Consider the following 15,680-nt stretch of genomic DNA (forward strand, 5'->3'; position numbering starts at 1 on the left):
TTGAAGGTTCCCTGATCCAACCGGTCCCGATGTATCTCGCCCCTGCTAGGCTGCTAGCTCGTGCCTCGGGGACTCCGTCAACTGTCCCTTGTGCGCATGCAGTGCAGAACATGAACTCCACACTACTCTTTAGATTTTCTTAAGTCGTCTTAAGTTCATGCAAATCTTTTCAAGATCAATACAAGTTACAATCATAATGATGTCATTTGCATCGGCGACGCTAGAATTGCCTAGCAACTGAGGACAGAGCTTCATGAACCGCAGAATGATGTTGCTTTAAAGCTAGCTTCCTACTCCCTCCGTCCAAAAACAATGATCGAGTCAATAGATCTCAATTTTTTTTGTATATAAAAAACACTAAAATTTATGATATGCTGTAAATATCATTAGTAAATAATAAAATATATTTTTCATAATAAACATAATTAGAGATATAAATTCGGATAATATTTTTATTCCAAATCTAGGATGGCATGGCATTCTTTTTGGGCGAGAGGGAGCAGCTCGCACCGTGCACTTCCTTACCATATTCCCCAGAGTACTGGCAACATTCTTCGGAACAATCACTTGGTTGATTCGAGGGCATGCTACTTATATCATCTAGAATACGGTACAACAACCAGCTTGCCCTACGATGCAAGGCACGTTTCTCGAACCAGACATGTTCTTCTATAACCAGGGAAGCATTTTTTACATTTTTGGGAGAAAGGGTCGCCGTTGTAAAAAAAAAACACAGGGCTTCAATATGTGACCTCAAGTCCGCAGAATCGGCAGCCTTTTTTTTACAGGTTTTATACAAGAAATGTTTTCACCTGTGCAGGAATTGGGTGGACGAGCAATCAGCTTCCATTTCAGCTGACAGTGTATTCGCAGTCCAGCAAACGGGTGAGGATCTCCTGGCAGCTCGGCCGATTCTCAGGCTCCGCCCAGCAATCTGCACCAAACGAAAAAACAGTAGTCGCTAAGCTGCAACAGAAGCAGGATACAAACTAACCAACTCAACGTGAGTTGACGTTTCTAATTAATCTGATCTCCACTTAGTTAAATCACACAAGAAAACTCGAAGATCTCTAATATGTACCTGCAATTAACCTGCCGAGAGGTCCTTCAGGAATCTCAAGCCGTGACCCTTCATTAGCAACTGCGTACACCACCTGTAATTGCCCAGACCATCTGTCAGTTAACAGCTTTCCCAGCCACAAGAACATTGAGGAACATGAATGCATCAGAGGCACTTTAAAAGTGGTCTCAGGCTCTGAGCCAGAAGAACAGCATATTTGGGCAAGAGAAAAAAATGCACCACATGCTTCAGTCAACAAACACCTTTAGGAAATGCATGCATGCTGCAATTATATCGATAAAATAGTTGATGAATGATTACTTGAACTGGGGAGATGCCCTCCCATGGGCGACTCAATGTGCACAGCTCCCACATGATAACACCAAGGCTGAATATATCGCATTTCTCTGTAAAAGGTTCATTCCGTATAAGCTCAGGGGCCATCCATTCCGGAGTGCCAGCAGAGGAATTATCAATCATAGGACTATCAATCATCACTCGAGATAGACCAAAGTCACAGATCTTGACAGTCCAATGCTTGTTCACCAGGCAGTTTGCACTTTTGAGATCCCTGTGAACTATCTTCATGCGGTGTATGCACATCAATCCCCTTTTAAGTGAACAAGATAATCTTTCAGACAATTCATAATAAAGGCATGTGGACAGGATCAAAGTCTAAGTGACAAAAATAACTGTATCAAATTCAATTGTCTTAAAAAGGCTGATATCATTTAAGGTCAAATTGCTCAGTAACACTAGAGCTGTGCAAACTGGAAAATAGCATCCATCATGTCATTAACATGGCATCTTCATATTGGATGCTACTTTCCACTTCACGCATGCAGCAGTGCTACAACAGCAACAAAGCCTTTTAGTCCCAAGCAAGTTGGGTAGGCTCAACAGTGCTACAAAGAAAAAATATTTTTTTAAAATTTGCTAGAAGAAAAATATAGAGAAATAGTTATTCTGCAATGGAAAAGATCATACCTGCATATATCACGAATAATTTTCAGCCTCCTACGCCAACTAAGTTTCTTTTCTGACCACTCATATGGATGAGATAGTACAGTGATCCCATTTCCATATATTCAGTAACCATTGACAAGTGTGGAGGTGTAATGCATGCACCAAGAAACAATATAACTACAGAACAGAAATACACACACACACACACACACACGGTCAGAAAGCAATCTTACAAGAAATAAGGTAGTTTAGGTATCTGTGTGGAGCAGTTTGAGAACTGTTTCAAATCAGTCAAAAGGGATAGTTACCATTTGGGTGTCGTAACTGGCTGAAAGGAAAGAATAAGTTACCACAATTAGTATTACTATACAATGAAAAATAGAAGGACATCTAGTAAAAAAATCAAGAGAATTGCTGATACCTGAGGATGTATATCTCGTTGCAAAAATCTTCCATGTTTTCAGTTGTCAGATCCTGTTCTAGAAACACTTTGATGGCAACATCAGTTCCATTCCATATACCACGGAAAACTTCTCCGAAGAATCCTGATGAAACATTTCAGTAAAAAAAGTTATAGCTTGGTAGGCTATAATCAGGAACAAAAATGACAAAAGACAACCAGAAAAGAATTGTGTCATTCCTAAGCAGAAGAATGAAATATGAGATAACAACAATGCAAATATAGTGAAGGACATAGTGAAAAGAGAGCACACCATAATAGAACCACTAAACAGGTTTTGCAGCATATTAAAGAACATATTTGGCAATACAAGAATATGATAGTTCCATATTGAGCATATAAGCTATAATAAGGACACTGTAGACTTTAGTGAATATAGCTGAGGAAGTTCAAGGTTACTTGCCTATTCCAACCCGCGTGCCAATTGTTATCTCGGAAAAATCTATGTTCCATTCCTCAAACGGCAGCAAAGGCTTATTAAGAAATGGGGAGCTCTGGAAAACTTTGTTCCATGCCAATGCCATCTTCTCTTTACTTATAAAATCATCACTTTTTTGGGTAACTTGACCCCTATATTCATGAGGCGAAGAAGGTAATGACATGGCCTTCTGAGTAGAACCATTTCGGTTTCTTGAGTCACTGTCAGTAGCACCAATTCTCTGAGATGCATCATCCTAGGCATGAATATAAATTTTGAGCCCAAACTGCCAAGATTCAACTATGCACAGGAAAATATGCAGTGGAAACCACATCTTAGGTGGAAAATGGAAACCAAATAAAAAATAGTTTTTCGATCACTAAACAAAAATTTGTAATTTGGCACATCTACAGTACATCCATAGATGTACCCTTTTTTTGTTGCAAAAGTGCGACAAAGTACATCTATCTATACATGCACAATGGATGTGCCAAGTTACAAATTTTTTGAGTGATCGAAATACGTTTCCTGAATTGATTTCCATGTTTCCACCTAAGATGTGGTTCCCACTACAGATCTTCCCTGTGCACACAATATACAGAGGACCAATATGGAGAAGAAGAAAACAATGCAACTTGTAGAGGCATACTTTATTTGAGCAGTCATTGGCGTTGCTTTGGTCTTCCGTAACATATGAGCATGAACCTTCGACATGATCCCTTTGGAGGCGATTTTGCTTTAGTGTTTCATTCATAGCCCGAACTGCCCTGTTAAACAGTTTAAATTTAAAATAAATGCTTCTTGCTCAATAACAGTATCTAGACTACCTGCATGTATATGTAATTATGTATCAATTAAAACATAGCAGTATGATGATCGATGAGGATAACAGATAGCCAGTATCTAGGCTCAGCCATGAGCAAAACATGCCATGAAAAATGAGATACAGTGAAAGCAACACATGCCATAAGTGAATTATGAAAAGGAAAAATGGGCATATCCGCTATCATCAAATAATTCAAAACTAGAATTACCTCACAATGTCATCTCCAATCTCAGGGGTGATGCTAATGCTTCTTCGCCTTATTCTTCGAGCATTAGAGGTTGAAGTGCCCTCAAGACCATCTGATCTACAAGTTCATATGATTGTGTGTTCAATAACAGAATTGCTAACCAAAATATGTTTCACACTCATGAGAAGAGGTTCCACATAGATTCATAAAAAAGAGGTTTCAACAACAACAACAACAGTTTTCTTTCGGGTTTCATCTCCATTAGAATGGCTAGATTTAACGTTGGCTCACCACGCCTATCACAACCCTCCTCCTTTACCAGGGCTTGGGACCTGCTATGTTGAGACAACATAGGCGGAGTAAAGATTTCACATAGGGGAAAAAAAAGAGGTTTCACATAGGGGAAAAAAATGGGAACAACTGTTTTGCCCTTAACAAGGCTAGATGTGAGTAAAGATTTCTAGACACCTCAGCCGGCCAAATCATAAGAAAACAACTCTTTTTTTCTCGAACATGTAGGAGAGCTGCATTATGAATTATATTAAGAAGAAAAGAGATGGGTTTAGAACCTGTACAACACCCACTCACACCAAACAGAACAGATTATATACCCACTCTCCACTTGAAGAAAACACAAACCAACATCGACCAGAACACTAGCCGCAATTTGGCAGAAAACAACTCATTTCACATACATTTTGCCCACAACTGTGCTCAGCTATTGAAGGTAATCAAGCATCCTATTTGATTGGCCATATAGGTGAGACTGGAAGTTTCATGTATTCTACAGAGCACGAAAAGAGCTCTCCAAAAAAAGGAAGAATTAATCATCCATCTGGATAATGTTAGCTACAAAAGCCAGAACTTCTTGCTGTGGGCCTGTGGCACTCATAGCCACATTCATAGTTTAGAAAAAGGATGAAAGAAAATACACCAAAAACTATTCTTTTGAATATTTCATTTATCGAAAATTCTTGATTATTGTCAAAACGGTTTCTATGATTCAAACCTGACAGAGCTATTCAAAATGTAGTCCAGATAGCTCAAACTTTATTGCATCAACCATTGCAGACCAAGTTCTCTACACTTGTCAGGCTTTTAGTTCACACAATTCAGTCTTCAGATTTCTAAAATATAGGAAATACATCAATGCCTAGAGTGATCCAAACATTAGTTTAGGTTCTAACTTTAAAAGTGGCAGGTATTTTCATATAACATATAAACTACAAAATGGATTATATTTTACACTTTTTGAGTTACTTGGAGCGAGAAATACGACGAGTATGCCACATGGTTTAATCATACTCCAGTTAACAAAATAGAAAAGCGAAAGCAATTTGTCTTTCCAGCGCCACAAATAACCCAAATCATGTATCCCGTATCCGGTAGTCGGTATAAAACTAGACAGTAGACACCACCTACTGAGAGCCATAGGAGTTCAGAATATGGTAGAAATCCTAATACTATCGCAAGGGTTTCAACTCATTGGTCGTCCTAGTGGCATGGTGGATGGAAGCATAGAAATGGTTGTGCTTTTTAGGGAACTCAGCCTAGTTTCAATACCATCATGCAGGATATTAGAAATGAAGTCAAATTGTGGTGTATAGCGGGGAGCCAAAGGGCTCTGTAGCATATGGCCTTGACTGTAGCTGTTGGTCTTATCTTTTTTTTCCCCCGGTGATTTCGGTTGTCATGGTCTTGCCCCTCTTTCTATTCTTAACATAATGATATGCAGCTCTCCTGCGTGTTCTGAGGGGAAAAAAAGAATAGGGTAGAAATGCAGTTTCAAATTGAGCTTTGCACTATGAAGAAGAATCCAAACACTAAGTTGGTCTCAGTAATAAAGACAGAAAAAATCTTGTATCCACTTCCTAGATAAATGGATATACACAAAATCATACAGTTGTTGCTAGCTAGGGAATAAAATGAAAATAAGCAGACTGAAGGAGCAAATGAGTAGAACTTACGACACCAGGACAACATATTAGTGACAAGAAGAATCAAGAACGTAAAACTTGACACCCCAAAATAGCATGATTGGCAAACCTTGAAGCAGCTCCAGATTCTGTGTATTCTTGAAATGATTGCTTCTCACCACCAAGTATAGATCTTCCCTTTGCTCTCATTAATGGAAGCACAGGACTACACCAGGGAAAGGAAAATGAAAAGAGAAGTTCAATAAGTACACCGATACTCTGGGTTCAAACTTCAAAGACAAAACGATCAACGTCAATAACTATCATGTAAGTCACCACTCAAGTAGGTCAAAATAGGTGTAGATACTAAATGGAGAAAAACATGGAAACCATAAATCCATAATCATGAAACAACCAAAATCTTCATAATACCCATTCTAGTCACAGGACAAAAGTGGCATTCTGGTCCTTCCAGAAACGACACGACCACTAGAACACAACTTTGAATATTGTTAGGGATGCAAGTGAGCTGGTGCATACCAACTTATTGACCCACTTCATTTGGTCTTCAGCCACATGCACAGAATGAACTAGAAGTAGCATAAAAGTGTATATGGGTGGGTTTTGAGCCGACCCACTTCATCAACCGTATTGCCGATCTTTTGCCAGGGTGGAAGGCTGATCTTATGAGTCAGGCTGGAGATTGTTTCAGGTCAAGTATGTTATGACCTCAATGGTGGTCTATCTACCTTCCTCCTTGGGCCATCAAGGTTAGAGACAAAATCCGCCGGAGTTTCTTTGGAGGGGAAGAAAAGAGGCAAATGTTGAACGTTATTTGATTGAATGGCCAGTTTGTCACTTGAAAGAGTTTGGAGGGCTTGATCTTAAATCCTTTGGATGGACTTTGAGGATGCAATGGCTATGTCTTGCCAAAACGCAAACTGACAAACCTTGAGCTGCTTTCCCTATCCAAAGTTCATGCCTCGGTCAAGGCCTTCTGCGGTTCTGCCCAATTGCCATGCTTGCTAATGTAATGTGCGTAACGGTATACCACCTTATTTTGGACTGATAATTGGCTTAATGAAGATCCATCGCTGGTATGGCCCTTCAATATTTTCGCTTTAATTCGAAAGAGAAGAGAGAACGGGTGTACTGCGACAGGTCCTGATGGATAACCGATGGATTCAGGATATCAATGGTGACTTTTCTGTTGCAACCCTCTCTGGATTTCTTGGTCATCGCTGGAGATTCGTGGAATCTGGTCAGTATTCAGCAAAATTAGCTTATATGGCCTTCTTCAATGGGGCTATTTATTTCTTTCGAGCCCTGGGAGCTTATATGGAAATCTTGAGCTCCAAAGATGTTTTTTTTTTTCCATGGCTGGCAGCGCATAATAGATGCTGGACTTCTGATAGAATTGCCCACAGGGGACTGCCTCATCCAAAACAGTGCCCTTTATGTGATCAAGAGTATGAGATAATTCAACATAGCTTGACAAATTGTGTCTTCTCCAGACAAGTTTGGCATTTACTCTTCCGCCGCTCTGGTTTACTGGACCTCTCAGCACGAGTCAAGAGGTATTCTGTGAAAGTGGCTTAGGATTAATATTTTGATTTCAGGACACTGAAAAGGCGGAGTAAACTCATCGATCACCTTGGAAGCTTGGAGATGCAGAAATGAATGTGTTTTTAATGGTGCAGCACCAAGTGTTCAGGTTGTTCTTAGAAGAATTTTCAAGAAGGGAACCTCTGGCATAGGTTGTTTCAAAAGGTTTGGAGTGACTTATGTTAAGGTAAAAAGAAAAACTAGACTAGGAGATTACACTAATACCCTTGACTATTATACCTTAAGTCCTTAACAGCTTATGGCAGCTACCTCCTAAAGGTTGTTTTAGTTGTTCCGATTTAGTTGTTTTGTGTATTAGGCATGTGGGACACCCGAACAGGTAAGGTTGTGTGAGTTTGCATGTCTTGTATATATTTTTTCTTTCCCCTTAATGCAATGATACACAGTTATCCTGTGTATCTGAGAGAAAAAAAGCCAACTTGCTGTTAGTCGCTGAATTCTCACTCTTGGAAGTAGCAGAATTCTTATTCTCATCGAGAGAGGATGACACTAGGAGTTGGGGCAATTTTCTGGTTATTTCTCAATGCCATACCAACCCGAGGGGTTGGGGATACATATTTATAGGCTGCTAGCCAGCCAAGCATATGCCAAGATGCTAGTCTAAGATGATGTCCTCTAGATGCTAGTCTAAGATGCTGTCCTAGATGCTGCCCTAGTCTAAGATGCTGTCCTATGCTGTCCTAAAAACACAAAGACCACAATAGCCCTACAAAGACCACAACAGCCCCACAAAGACCACAACAGCCAGACTTATCCATCATTCTCCCCCTAAGTCTTGTGCGTCGTCTTGTGGGAAAGTTGAACCATCCCGGTCCTGGAGCAGAGCTCAAGGAACTTGATCCTCCCAAGGGGCTTGGTGAGCAGGCCCGCAAGCTGGTCCTTGGTGTTGATGTAGCTCGCCTTGATGCTCCCTTCCTCAAGACAGCGTCGGATGAAGTGGTACCTCACCCGGATGTGCTTGCTGCGTTCATGGAAGACGGGGTTCTTTGCCAGGGCCAGAGCGGACTTGCTGTCCACCCTGAGCTCCACCGCTCTAGTGTCTCTGCCGAGGAGATCACCAAGCAGTCGAGCGAGCCAGAGCGGAGGCCGCTATGTACTCGGCCTCGCAGCTGGACAAGGCCACCACCTGCTGCTTGACCGACTGCCAGCTAACGAGGCACTTGCCGAGGAAGAAGAGGATCCCGCTCGTGCTCTTGCTGGTGTCGATGTCGTCGGCATGGTCGCTGTCGCTGTACCCGACGAAGTGTGCCGCCGCTCGCTCGCGTTCCTCTGCCGCGGCAAGTTCGGCCTCCTGCCGACGCCGAGTGCTCGATGCGACCGAGCGCTGAGACTGCCCTGCGGACATGACGCGCTACCGGGGGAGCTGCTGCGTGGGGGAGAGGGCTGCTTCAGACAAGCGCGGGGGAGGAGTGAGCAGGAGCGGCCGGAGCTGCTGCTCGCAGCTGGGGCTGTTGTGTGGCTGGGAGAGGAGATGAGCAGGAGATGCTCAGGCCACAGGATAATACGGCTCTGATACCACTTGTTAGTCGCTGAATTCTCACTCTTGAAAGTAGCAGAATTCTTACTCTCATCGAGAAAGGATGACACTAGGAGTTGAGACAATTTTCTGGTTTATTTCTCAATGCCATACCAACCCGAGGGGTTAGGGATACATATTTATAGGCTGCTAGCCAGCCAAGCATATGCCAAGATGCTAGTCTAAGATGCTGTCCTAGATGCTAAGATGCTGTCCTCTACATGCTAGTCTAAGATGATGTCCTATGCTGTCCTAAAAACACAAAGACCACAACAGCCCCACAAAGACCACAGCAGCCAGACTTATCCATCACTTGCAACCCCAAGTATCACGAGTAGTAATTTTCATAGCACATTTAAAATACCATTTTCATATGGCCGACCATAAGTTGCATGAAGATAATGTGGGTCAAACTTCCAACGGTTTGAAGGCACAAGTTTTGGAGGGGCTACTAATGCCAAGTTATGATGATATCAATCGTGATATCTTCATTAAGGAACATAAGAATATTTGAAGATCAACCAAAAAGAACAAAGGTTAGTCCTCCAAAAGGAATCTTGCACACCTATGATAATGGATAGCACCTAGAATTGTTTTCAACCATAATTTAAAATACTGTTTTGTCCTCATCTCAGCAATAAAGGTTTCACAATAAGAAATTTGAGCAACTATACAAAAGATAAAGAGAACTGGACTAAAGTGATCAACGGTTAGAGTTGAATGGGAAATGGAAACCTGGAACTAGCACCACGGGGTTCCTCGGCAACTCCTCTCCTTTGACTGCGCCTCCAAAAGGCATTTGCTATATTTGGTTCACTACATGACGTGCTGGTTTACAAAATTAGCACCTTATAAGCAAATGTAATGAACAAGGAACCAAATTATAGACGCAGCTACCATAAAATTGCAGAATATTTCATCTAGTGATGATACAGACAAGCTTTCCAATAAACTAGCTATGAAATCATTATTAGTTGTTACCTTAATTTCCCCTCAGAAAATGTCCTTGATCTCAACATCATATTACGCAGTGATCGTCCAGATAGATTTGATGAAGATTCAATTCTGCACTGAGATAGAGACAAATGTTCTCATCTTGCGCATCATCAAAACTGAGATGAAAAGGTATGAATATATACAACTGACAGCAGTCCACTCGTGTATCTGAGCATGTAAATTCCTCTATACCATGCTTTTCAAATGTCATACCCTGTGACAATAACATAGTACAATGAAATTATCCATATAATTTTGTTGTCTAACATGCTCATATATTGTAGTATATACTTCCCTTCATGCCACTAACAATCTCAGCTTCTATTGCTGCCAGTGTGAAGACTCACTTCAGTAATGTATCTACGAGCTGCTGAACAGCTGTTTAAGAACCTAATAAGTATCTATGTCTGCGAGCTATGGAGTACACCTTTTATTCCAAAAAATATAAGAGAATAATTCTCAGGGTACTCTCATTTTCTCCCATTACTATGGCTATAATTGCCTATATTAGAATTTTGTGTTAGAGAGTAGAATACTATTAGCCTACCCAACAATGCAAGCCATGATGATAATCACTTATCTGCCTTGGAAAATCCTATGTTACTGCTATTTATTTGAAGGTTCAAGATGGAAGTTCAACTGTATTTGCCCTTTTCTTTTAAATTATTGAAATATGTGAAACACTCAATAAGTCAACAACTCAACATGCAAAATAACCAATAAAGCCATATGCGTTTTTTTCTACAACAAGTACAGATATTTACAGTATACGGAAACATAGACAAGGCCTGAATCAAATAACTGAGAGGAAATATTTAATACATAAGCATACCCTTCAACTTCAACTTTATCAGACAATCCATAAAGAGGGCTGTTGGGCTCAAGGGGAGAATCACAGGAGTCATTTTCAGCTGAGTCACTTTCACCCGCAGCAGATATATGCGATATAAAGATAGCCTTAGCTGAAAACGGAATCAACTGGCCTGGAAATCGCATAAGATCCACTAGCAGTTCCATAGAGTTTAGCGAAACTACCAGAGACATGTGTTTGTAAGAGTCCACAAATCCAACAGCACCGTCATCAGGTAGACCCTATGAAAGACATATTGTAAGTACTTTTGAACTTATATTTTAACACAAACAACATATGCAAAATGAAAAACAGACTATATATAGAGAGAGAAGAAAGGGGTTTAAAGTAGACATACAACTACAAGTTTACTCTCAAGGCCAACAGCATCTGCAAGAACTTTAAATAGAATAGCCCGGGGTCGGCATGATCCATGTCTTATCTGCCCTAGAAGTTGTGGTCCTTTATTTCCAAAGAAATGGGTATCTTCAATCGAGCCTCTTGCTGGACTGGCATCAGGATTTTGTCGCTTGAAGCAGTCAAAAACCTATTATGGGAAAAGTAAGCTAAGTTTCACACATGAACAAACTATAAGGCAATGCTTAGTAACTCCTTAACATCATTTCAGCAAGGATGCCCTTGGTGTGATTAATGCAAGGTGTCCACATTTCCCATGGAAATGTTTGAACACCATTACACAAATCAGCTCTAAATGTTCGGTAGCTATAAAAAGTATCGATAGATGTTGTGATGAATTCATGAAACTGAGATCCAAAGAACTGCACGTTGAAAACTGTTAACTGTATCCAAATAACATGTAAAAACTTACCAAACCTGCTATTTTCTTTATCACTAATGCTGGGCTAGAGCTTAACCCTTTCACAAGTGCAGCACTAAGCTGCTTCAACATGAAAATCTTCTTATCCCTCTCAGTGTCTACAATAATTATGTCAGCCTTAAGCCCATCTGCTTCAAGAGTTTGCAAGTCATCCAGTGATGGAATTGTTGGGAAAGTCTCCTTCAACTTTTTATCCTGCATGAATTGACCACAGGTCAGCAGCATAACAATAGAGAAAATGAAAATACCAAACTCCCAAACTCATAAAGAATTGAAACAAAGAAAACTTTTCACTAAATTGTCATCTGTTTTCTTCAGAGGAACAAAATCATTGTATTGATCAAATTATGAAGAAAGCTAACAAAAAATATTATGTACTGAAATCTGAATCTAAGTTCTATCACTTTTCCCTTGATGCCTAATATTTAGAAACTTGTTTTTTATCGAATAAAGACACTGATAAATAGAAGTGATTAGCATGCTTTTGCAAACAGTTGTAAATCAATCTAGTGTGGTTTACTGAAATGTCTCCAGAATGGGAAAAGGCACTTAGCTAAAGAGTAATCCTCACCGGGATGATTGAATAGAAACCATTAGGGATTAACCCTGAATAAGATCCTGTTGACCACAGTAATTGAGAAGCCTTCCAGGACGAGGACCTTAGATTACCCAAAACATCCTGTTTCCTTGATATGGAAGCAGACTCTATCTTCTCTAATAAATCTGGTGGCCACCAGTTAGGTTCACATGAACTAGCTTCAGATTTCCCAGAACTAGTTGGTGTTTCATCCATTTCTGAGACAATGGAGTTCCTTAATCACAACTTACAGCCACCATCATTTGCATGACAGAATATGCCATATAATAGTAGCTCCCTATTCAATAGGACCATTGATAAATTTGGTTCATACCTGTGCAAAAAGAGGATGTTCATATAAAATCATAGAAAATAAGAAGCCGCTCTGACAACTTTCTCATTAGGAGGTTTTTGTGGAGTCTAAAGCTTTTATTGCAACAACACTTGCATGGAAACCTTGCATTCTCTTTCATTACAAACAATTTATAGACAAATTCTACTGCAAAAAAAAAAATCTGCAATTCAGGTTTGACATAATTTGAATTCTAAATTCTTCCAGTAACAAAGCAAATGATTCAAAAGGCATTATTTTGTTAACACAAAAAAACAAAGGCTAGCAGTGTTACAGGTTGTTTGAAAGTTAAGTATAACTTGCAAACTTCATAATATAATTCAACTACCTTTTACCTTTTTCTCTCAAAAACCACAAGCCACTTGATAGTAACATGTAACTGAAAAGCGTGAGAACATGTGACTACATAAGCACTCCCAGGAGAGAGGGGAACTTTTTATCATCGACTTAGGCTTATTTAGTGATCTACATTGGCCGGCTAGCAAGTATTAGAAGTGGATCACATCCTTTCTTTATCAGCTGATGTGCATACTGATGTCAATTAGATCCTAAAAAAGGCAACCAACTTGAAATGTAATCACATGAAACTTTCCATGGGGCCTCTTTCCTTTACTCACAACAAAATTGCAGTGTAAAGTCTGCTGCAGGAATAGTAGATTTGCATCCAGATAGTATCTTCTACAACTCTCTGTCCGGTTTCACTGTCATCATAGATTCCCAGTACATTTCAAGAGCAGTACTGTCATCATAGATTCCCAGTACTGTTTATTTTGTCAAGACACGCAGTCAACTAAAGGCATCTATGACTGGGGGCTATCTGTGGACCGTGTGCAGTTGGTGCATAACACCATGCATTCTGCGGTCTAGATCCAGCCTCATGTTCACCTTAATTGAGCACCACAGTAAAACCTCCCAACAAAGAAACAAACAAAAGTCTCACGGTGACTCAGCCCATCCCACAACATACATTAACCCCAGTACGGTCCAGAATTCCATAAACTACTATGCAATGGAGTAAAACACTAGAGGTACATCAGCAACTTCGCTTCTGAAGCTAAAGCTATTTCCAGCCAAAATGGGCAGAATCAGGGCGGATGCTCGCAGGGCCAGGGCGGACTTGCGTCGAGCGAGCGGAAGTTAGTTAAACACGCGAAAATTCTGCAAAACAAACTGCACCAGCACCTTGACTGTTTGGATATGATATGTAGAACGAGAAGTCCTATCTCCTACTCCTACGGTGTCAACTAATTTCAACCTCCCAAACTGAAGGGGGCGAAGAACCTAACCAAACCGTGAGTGGGATCGGTAGGAGACTAATACCACAGCACGCAAATTCACGACCTACGAACCAAGAGAATGAGAGATTTGGATCCGAATTGAGAGCGGAACCTACTCCCAGAAAAACAGGGCAACCCGCCAAGCAAGCCAGGACCCAGGGTCACTCACCGACAGAGAGGAGAAACCCTGGCTCATGTCCCCACGGATCTCCGTTCCGCTAGCTGCAGCACGAGAGTGGAGCGGCGGCGCCGCGGAAGCAGCGGACTGGCGGAGCGGCCGCGCTTGGCCGTGTCGCGTCGTGTGGTGCTCGGCGCGCGGAGAAGGAGCAGCAGGTGGGAGGCCGGCTGCAGGAGCCACGCTTCTCCGGGAGAAGTGGCAGAGGAGAACAGCGAGGCGAGAGCGGTCGAGGTTGGGAGAGAGGGAGGAGGCGCCGAGGCGGGTGGGAAGATTACCGCCAGTAAAGTACGGTCTCCAGCTGTGGGAGGCGTCGGTACTCGCTGGAGGGAAGGAGGGAGAGGAGAGCGGGGGACCAGTGTGGCGGAGGAAATCAGGAAACCGTGGGGCCACGGCTTGGTGGGGTCGTCTCTCGCTCTATGCCCCGGTGCCGGTGGGGTCTTCTCTAGTCTAGGTCGCTGTGGTAAGTACCGACCGATCGTGATTGTGTTGTTTTTTGTTGTGATTTTTTTTTTACAAAAGACATGAGAGAGAAGTTAATAAAATAAAAATAGAATCACATAACTGACTTAAAATATATATAGTAGTTTATACGTTAACACAAATGCACTCATAGCAAATCAGGCTTGGTAGTGACTATTAATTTGTAGAGTCAAAATAGATATGATACAAATTTGCTCTTTAATATTACAAGTATAGATAAATGTGTTATAGATATAGATATAGATATGAATATGAATATGAATACAAAGATTCAATAGGTCTTTGTATTCTTATTATATACGTGATTTAGTATCAAATAATATGCCCGATATGCATTTAAAGGACTCATCTCCTAATGTAATTTGTGGATTGTATTAGCTCACTCTATGTAATAGTGAATCAAATTAGAGTTGCTTAGTTGGACTTTGGTGCTCATGTACTAATTAAGACTCTAAGTGTTTGATCAAGTTGGTGAAGAACTATACAAGCAACAATTCAACCTCAACAAGATAACCCCTCATGTCGTATGAAGAAGCTTGGTGAGCGTTCAAAGCGGACTTGAAACTTATGCAATTCAACAAGACCAAACCAATGAGAAAAAAGCTCATGGAAACAAACTATTTGAAGAAGAAGAACCAAGAAGACAACAATGCAAATGAAGCACATATCTTTCAAACAGTATTCTTCAAGTGATCATCAAGCTTAAGTGATATTCTCTAACCAAGTGGTATCCCTCATCTCCAAATTGATGCTCAAGTTCATATCCTAACCAGTGTCATCAAAGTGGTATTCCAAACATCCTTTGTGGCAATTGATGACAAAGAGAGAGAGAGAGAGAGAGAGAATAGTGTAAAGATAGAAATAATTGCACCAAGCAGGGAGAAATCAAGCAAGGACAAAGGTGGGGAGAAGAACATTAATAAACAAGACAATATATATAACACGACCGGGGATGAAACTGTGCCTAGCAAAACAGCTATTCCAACTTAGCCAACGTCCATGCATGCTGGTGGGCTGACAACCACCCTAGGTTACAAAAGAAAAAACTGCCTTTGACAAGCCCGTAAGCCTTAATTAAGCCAAATCAAACACTGACACGAGTTTACATGGTCCTATGATTCCTCTTTGTCGGTGGCGACGGTCTTCACCTTGCTAGC

At 41.0% G+C, this 15,680-nt stretch overlaps 1 pseudogene; it reads right to left on the bottom strand.

Annotated features, from left to right (window-relative positions):
* Positions 1–575: 575 nt before the first annotated feature.
* LOC136450283 (probable serine/threonine-protein kinase SIS8) lies at positions 576–14,453 on the bottom strand (annotated as a pseudogene).
* Positions 14,454–15,680: the final 1,227 nt, after the last annotated feature.

Source organism: Miscanthus floridulus, chromosome 5, assembly GCF_019320115.1.
Source record: "Miscanthus floridulus cultivar M001 chromosome 5, ASM1932011v1, whole genome shotgun sequence".
Lineage (NCBI taxonomy): Eukaryota > Viridiplantae > Streptophyta > Magnoliopsida > Poales > Poaceae > Miscanthus > Miscanthus floridulus.